We start from the raw sequence: 6604 nt of genomic DNA on the forward strand, positions 1-6604 counted from the left end.
TGGAGATTAACCCCTTATCAGATACATGATTTGCAAATATCTTCTCCCATTTGGTAGGTTGTATTTTCATTTTGTTGATTCCGTTGTTGTGCAAAGCTTTTTAGTTTAATGTAGTCCCACTTGTGTATATTGCTTTTGTTGTTTTTGCTTTTGGTGTCAGATCCAAAAAATAATCACCAAGACTGATGTTAAAGAGCTTACCATTTATACTTTCTTCTAGGAGTTGTTTTTTTTTTTTAAGATTTTATTTATTTATTTGAGGGAGGGAGAGAGCGAAAGAGAGAGAGAGCAAGAACAAGGGGAAGGGCAGAAGGAAAGGGAGAAGCAGACTTCCCACTGAGCAGGGAGTCCTACGTGGGGCTCTATACCAGGACCCTGGGATCATGACCTGAGCAGAAGGCAGACGCTTAACTGACTGAGCCACCTAGGCTCCCCTCTTCTTTTCTGGTTTTAAGTTTTAGGTTCAAATCTTTAATCCAATTTTTGTGTATGGTATTAGATAGTGATTGAATTTCATTCTTTGGCACGTGGCTGTCCAGTTTTCCCAATATCATTTATAGAAGAGACTGTCTTTTCCCTATGCTATATTCTTGGCTCCTTTGTCATAAATTAATTGACCAAATATGTGTGGGTTTATTTCTGGGCTTTCTATTCTGTTCCATTGGTCTATGTGTCTGTTTTTATGACTATTCCATACTAGAGCTTGATAATTATAATTTGTAATATAGATTGAAATCAGGGAGTGTGACACCTCCAGCTTTGTTCTCTCTCAAGATTATTTTGGCTATCTTTGGGATCTTTGGTGATTCCATACAAATATTAGGATTCTTTTTTCTATTTTTGTGAAAAATGCCACTGGAATTTTGATAGGAACTGCACTGAATCTGTAGATTGCTTTGGGTAGTATGGACATTTTGACAATATTAATTTTTCCAATCCATGAGCATGGAATATCTTTCCACTTATTTGTGCCTTCTTCAATTTCTTTCATCAATATCTTACAGTTTTTTTAAGATTTTTATTTATTTGACAGAGTGATAGAGCATAAGCAGGGGAAGTGGCAGGCAGAGGCAGAGGGAGAAGCAGGCTCCCTGCAGAGCAGGGGGAGCCTGATGTGGAACTCGATCCCAGGACCCCAGGATCATGACCTGAGCCACAGGTAGTTGCTTAACCAACTGAGCCACCCAGGCGCCCAATATCTTATAGTTTTTAGTGTATAGATAGATCTTTCATCTCTTTTGTTAAATTTATGCCTAGGTATTTTATTCTTATTGATGCGATTGTAAATTGGGTTATTTTTAATTTCTCTTTCTGATAGTTTGTTATTACTGCATAGAAATACAGATTTTTAAAAAAATATTGAATACTTCATGAATTTGTATGTTACCTTGTGCAGGGACCATGCTAAGCTCTGTGTTGTTCCAATTTTAGAATATGTGATGCCAAAATGAGCACCAAAATATTTTTATATTTTGGTTTTGTATCCTGTAACTTTACTGAATTTATTAGTTATAGCAATTTATTTTCTAATTTCTAATTTAACTTTTGATTTTGTTATTTTATGTATTACTTATAAGCATGTTAGTTTCTAGATATTTGGGAATTTTAAAGATATCTTCTTGTTATTGATTTCTAATATAATATATTTGTGACAGAGAACAGTTTGCATATTCTTTGAATTCTTTAAAATTTATGCAGATTTGTTTTATGATCCAGAATATAGTTTATCCAAATAAATGGTCTATGCACACTTGCAAAGAATATGTATTCTGCTTTTGTTGGAGTGTTCTTTTTCTTTTTTTTGTCCCTCATTATTTTTTAAAATTTATTTTATTCTGTTATGCTAGTCATCATACATTACAGCATTAGTTTTTGATGTAGTGTACCATAATTCATTGTTTGCATATAACACCTAGTGCTTCATGCAATATGTGCTCTCCTTAATACCCATCACCGGGCTAACCCATCCCCACACCCTCCTCCCCTCTGAAACCCTCAGTTTGTTTCTTGGAGTCCATAGTCTCTCATGGTTCGTCTCCCCATCCGATTTCCCCCCTTTCATTTTTCCCTTCCTTCTCCTAATGTCTTCCATGCTATTCCTTATGTTCCACAAATAAGTGAAACCATATGATAATTGACTTTCTCTGCTTGACTTATTTCACTTAGATGGAGTGTTCTAAATATCTTTTGGATCAAGTTGGTTGATAGTGTGGTTCAAATTTAATTTTACTAATTTTCTGTCTACTTATTCTAGCAATTACTGAGAAAGGGGTATTGAAATATCTAATTATAGTTTTAGATTTATTACTCTTTGAAGTTTTGTTTTTTATCCATGTAATTTGATGCTCTGATATTTGGGACATGAGTGGGTAATATTTTTATGTCCTTCTAATCCAACAAACATTTTATTATTATGAAATAATCATTTTGGTCCATGGTAATATTTTGTCCTTTGAAACCTATTTTATCTGATATTAATACAGACCCTCCAGCTTTCTTTTGGCCAGTGTTAGCATGATATATCTTTTTTCTATCTTTCTACTTTTAACTTATTTGTGTCTGTGTTTCAAATGTATTTCTTATAGGCAGTATTTGGGTATTGTTTCTTTATCCAATATGACAATATCTGCCATTTAATTTGGGAGTATTTTTCCATTTATATTTAATGTGACTATTGGTGTTATTAAATTTAAATCCATCATCTTGCTTTTGGTTTTTTGTTTGTCCTATCTGTTCTCTGGTCTCCTTTTCTTATTTCTCTGTCTTCTTTGGGATTTATTACATAGTTTAAAAAAGACTTTATGCTATCTTCTTTGTTGGTTTTATCTTATTATTTTTGTGGTTGCTTAGAGTTTTACCTTTCCAACTTCCCTTGGTCTGATCTGAATTTACACAAGTTTGAGAGTCAGTGTCTCATGAAATTTTGTGCCTTACATGCCTCTTCTGTCTCACCTTAGTCCTACCTCTGGTTTTTATGTCTTTATTTGCTAACTCAAACCTCTATGAGGTTGTAGGTTAGATTTGATTGATTCATCTCTTCATTGGGAGTTTTATTTTCTTGCTTCTTTGTATACCTGCTAATTTTTTTAAAATTTTTTTATTGTTATGTTAATCACCATATATTACATCATTTGTTTTTGATATAGTGTTCCATGATTCATTGTTTGTTCATAACACCCAGTGCTCCATGCAGAATGTGCCCTCTTTAATACCCATCACCAGGCTAACCCATCCCCCTACCCTCCTGCCCTCTAGAACTCTCAGTTTGTTTTTGAGAGTCCATCATTTCTCCTGGTTCATCTCCCCCTCTGACTTACTCCCCTTCATTCTTCCTCTCCTGCTATCTTCTTCTTTTTCTTTTTTCTTAAAATATGTTGCGTTATTTGTTCCAGAAGTACAGATCTGTGATTCAACAGTCTTGCACAATTCACAGTGCTCACCATAGCACATACCCTCGCCAATGTCTATCACCCAGCCACCCGATCCCTCCCACCCCCGAGCACTCCAGCAACCCTCAGTTTGTTCCTGAGATTAAGAATTCCTCATATCAGTGAGGTCATATGATACATGTCTTTCTCTGATTGACTTATTTCACTCAGCATAACACCCTCCAGTTCCATCCACGTCATTGCAAATGGCAAGATCTCATTCCTCTTGATAGCTGCATAATATTCCATTGTGTATATATACCACTACTTCTTTATCCATTCATCTGTCGATGGACACCTTGGCTCTTTCCACAGTTTGGCTATTGTGGACATTGCTGCTATAAACATGGGGGTGCACGTACCCCTTCGGGTCCCTACATTTGTATCTTTGGGGTAAATACCCAGTACTGCAATTGCTGGATCGAATGGTAGCTCTAATTTCAACTGTTTGAGGAACCTCCATACTGTTTTCCAGAGGGGTTGCACCAGCTTGCATTCCCACCAACAGTGTAGGAGGGTTCCCCTTTCTCCACATCCCCGCCAACATCTGTCGTTCCCTGACTTGTTAATTTTAGCCATTCTGACGGGTGTGAGGTGGTATCTCATTGAGGTTTTGATTTGGATTTCCCTGATGCCGAGCGATGTTGAACACTTTTTCATGTGCCTGTTGGCCATTTGGATGTCTTCTTTGGAAAAATGTCTGTTCACGTCTTCTGCCCATTTCTTGATTGGATTATTTGTTCTTTGGGTGTTGAGTTTGATAAGTTCTTTATAGATTTTGGATACTAGCCCTTTATCTGATATGTCATTTGCAAATATTTTTTCCCATTCTGTCGGTTGTCTTTTGGTTTTGTGGACTGTTTCTTTTGCTGTGCAAAAGCTTTTTATCTTGATGAAATCCCAATAGTTCATTTTTGCCCTGGCTTCCCGTGCCTTTGGCGATGTTTCTAGGAAGAAGTTGCTGCGGCTGAGGTCGAAGAGGTTGCTACCTGTGTTCTCCTTTAGGATTTGGATGGACTCCTGTCTCACGTTTAGGTCTTTCAACCATTTGGAGTCTATTTTTGTGTGTGGTGTAAGGAAATGGTCCAGTTTCATTCTTCTGCATGTGGCTGTCCAATTTTCCCAACACCATTTGTTGAAGAGACTGTCTTTTTGCCATTGGACATTCTTTCCTGCTTTGTCAAAGATGAGCTGACCATAGAGTTGAGGGTCCATTTCTGGGCTCTCGATTCTGTTCCATTGATCTATGTGTCTGTTTTTGTGCCAGTACCATACTGTCTTGATGATGACAGCTTTGTAATAGAGCTGGAAGTCCGGAATTGTGATGCCGCCAGCTTTGCTTTTCTTTTTCAATATTCCTCTGGCTATTCGGGGTCTCTTCTGGTTCCATACAAATTTTAGGATTATTTGTTCCATTTCTTTGAAAAAAGTGGATAGTATTTTGATGGGGATTGCATTGAATGTGTAGATTGCTCTAGGTAGCATTGACATCTTCACAATGTTGGTTCTTCCAATCCATGAGCATGGAACGTTTTTCCATTTCTTTGTGTCTTCTTCAATTTCTTTCCTGAGTATTTTATAGTTTTCTGAGTACAGATCCTTTGCCTCTTTGGTTAAATTTATTCCTAGGTATCTTAAGGTTTTGGGTGCAATTGTGAATCGATCGACTCCTTGATTTGTCTCTCTTCTGTCTTGTTGTTGGTGTATAGGAATGCCACTGATTTCTGTGCGTTGATTTTATAGCCTGCTACTTGACTGAATTCCTGTATGAGTTCTAGCAGTTTTGGGGTGGAGTCTTTTGGGTTTTCCACATACAGTATCATATCATCTGCAGAGAGTGAGAGTTGGACTTCCTCTTTGCCGATTTGGATGCCTTTGATTTCTTTTTGTTGTCTGATTGCTGTGGCTAGGACTTCTAATACTATGTTGAATAGCAGTGGTGAGAGTGGACATCCCTGCCGCGTTCCGGACCTTAGGGGAAAAGCTCTCAGCTTTTCCCCATTGAGAATGATATTCGCTGTAGGTTTTTTGTAGATGGCTTTTATGATATTGAGGTATATACCCTCTATCCCTACACTCTGAAGAGTTTTGATCAAGAAAGGATGCTGTACTTTGTCAAAGGCTTTTTCTGCATCTATTGAGAGGATCATATGATTCTTGTTCTTTCTTTTGTTAATGTATTGTATCACGTTGATTGATTTGCGGATGTTGAACCAGCCTTGCAGCCCAGGGATAAATCCCACTTGGTCATGGTGAATAATCCTTTTAATGTACTGTTGGATCCTATTGGCTAGTATTTTGGTGAGAATTTTTGCATCCATGTTCATCAAGGATATTGGTCTGTAATTTTCCTTTTTGATGGGATCTTTGTCTGGTTTTGGGATCAAGGTAATGGTGGCCTCATAAAATGAATTTGGAAGTTTTCCTTCCATTTCTATTTTTTGGAACAGTTTCAGAAGAATAGGTATTAATTCTTCTTGAAATGTCTGATAGAATTCCCCCTGGGAAGCCATCTGGCCCTGGGCTTTTGTTTGCTGGGAGATTTTTGATGACTGCTTCAATTTCCTTAGTGGTTATAGGTCTGTTCAGGTTTTCTATTTCTTCCTGGTTCAGTTTTGGTAGTTGATACATCTCTAGAAATGCACCCATTTCTTCCAGGTTATCTAATTTGCTGGCATAGAGTTGCTCATAATATGTTCTTATAATTGTTTGTATTTCTTTGGTGTTGGTTGTGATCTCTCCTCTTTCATTCATGATTTTGTGGATTTGGGTCGTTTCTCTTTTCTTTTTGATCAGTCTGGCCAGGGGTTTATCAATCTTGTTAATTCTTTCAAAGAACCAGCTCCTAGTTTCGTTGATCTGTTCTACTGTTCTTTTGGTTTCTAGTTCATTGATTTCTGCTCTGATCTTTATGATTTCTTTTCTCCTGCTGGGTTTAGGCTTTATTTGCTGTTCTTTCTCCAGCTCCTTTAGGTGTAGGGTTAGGTTGTGTATTTGAGACCTTTCTTGTTTCTTGAGAAAGGCTTGTATTGCTATATACTTTCCTCTCAGGACTGCCCTTGCTGTATCCCAAAGATTTTGGACAGTTGTGTTTTCATTTTCATTGGGTTCCATGAATTTTTTTAATTCTTCTTTAATATCCTGGTTGACCCATTCATTCTTTAGTAGGATGCTCT

The 6604-nt window shown here is 37.2% G+C and overlaps 1 non-coding gene across 1 annotated transcript; it reads right to left on the reverse strand.

The window, feature by feature from the left end:
• Positions 1–1352: 1352 nt before the first annotated feature.
• Positions 1353–1455, reverse strand: LOC114203676 (U6 spliceosomal RNA). Its single transcript, XR_003608025.1, has one exon. It is a non-coding gene; the product is annotated as a U6 spliceosomal RNA (small nuclear RNA).
• Positions 1456–6604: the final 5149 nt, after the last annotated feature.

Source organism: Eumetopias jubatus, unplaced genomic scaffold (assembly GCF_037043125.1).
Source record: "Eumetopias jubatus isolate StellerSeaLion01/CBP00866 unplaced genomic scaffold, mEumJub1_p1.0 scaffold_3, whole genome shotgun sequence".
NCBI classification, from domain to species: domain Eukaryota; kingdom Metazoa; phylum Chordata; class Mammalia; order Carnivora; family Otariidae; genus Eumetopias; species Eumetopias jubatus.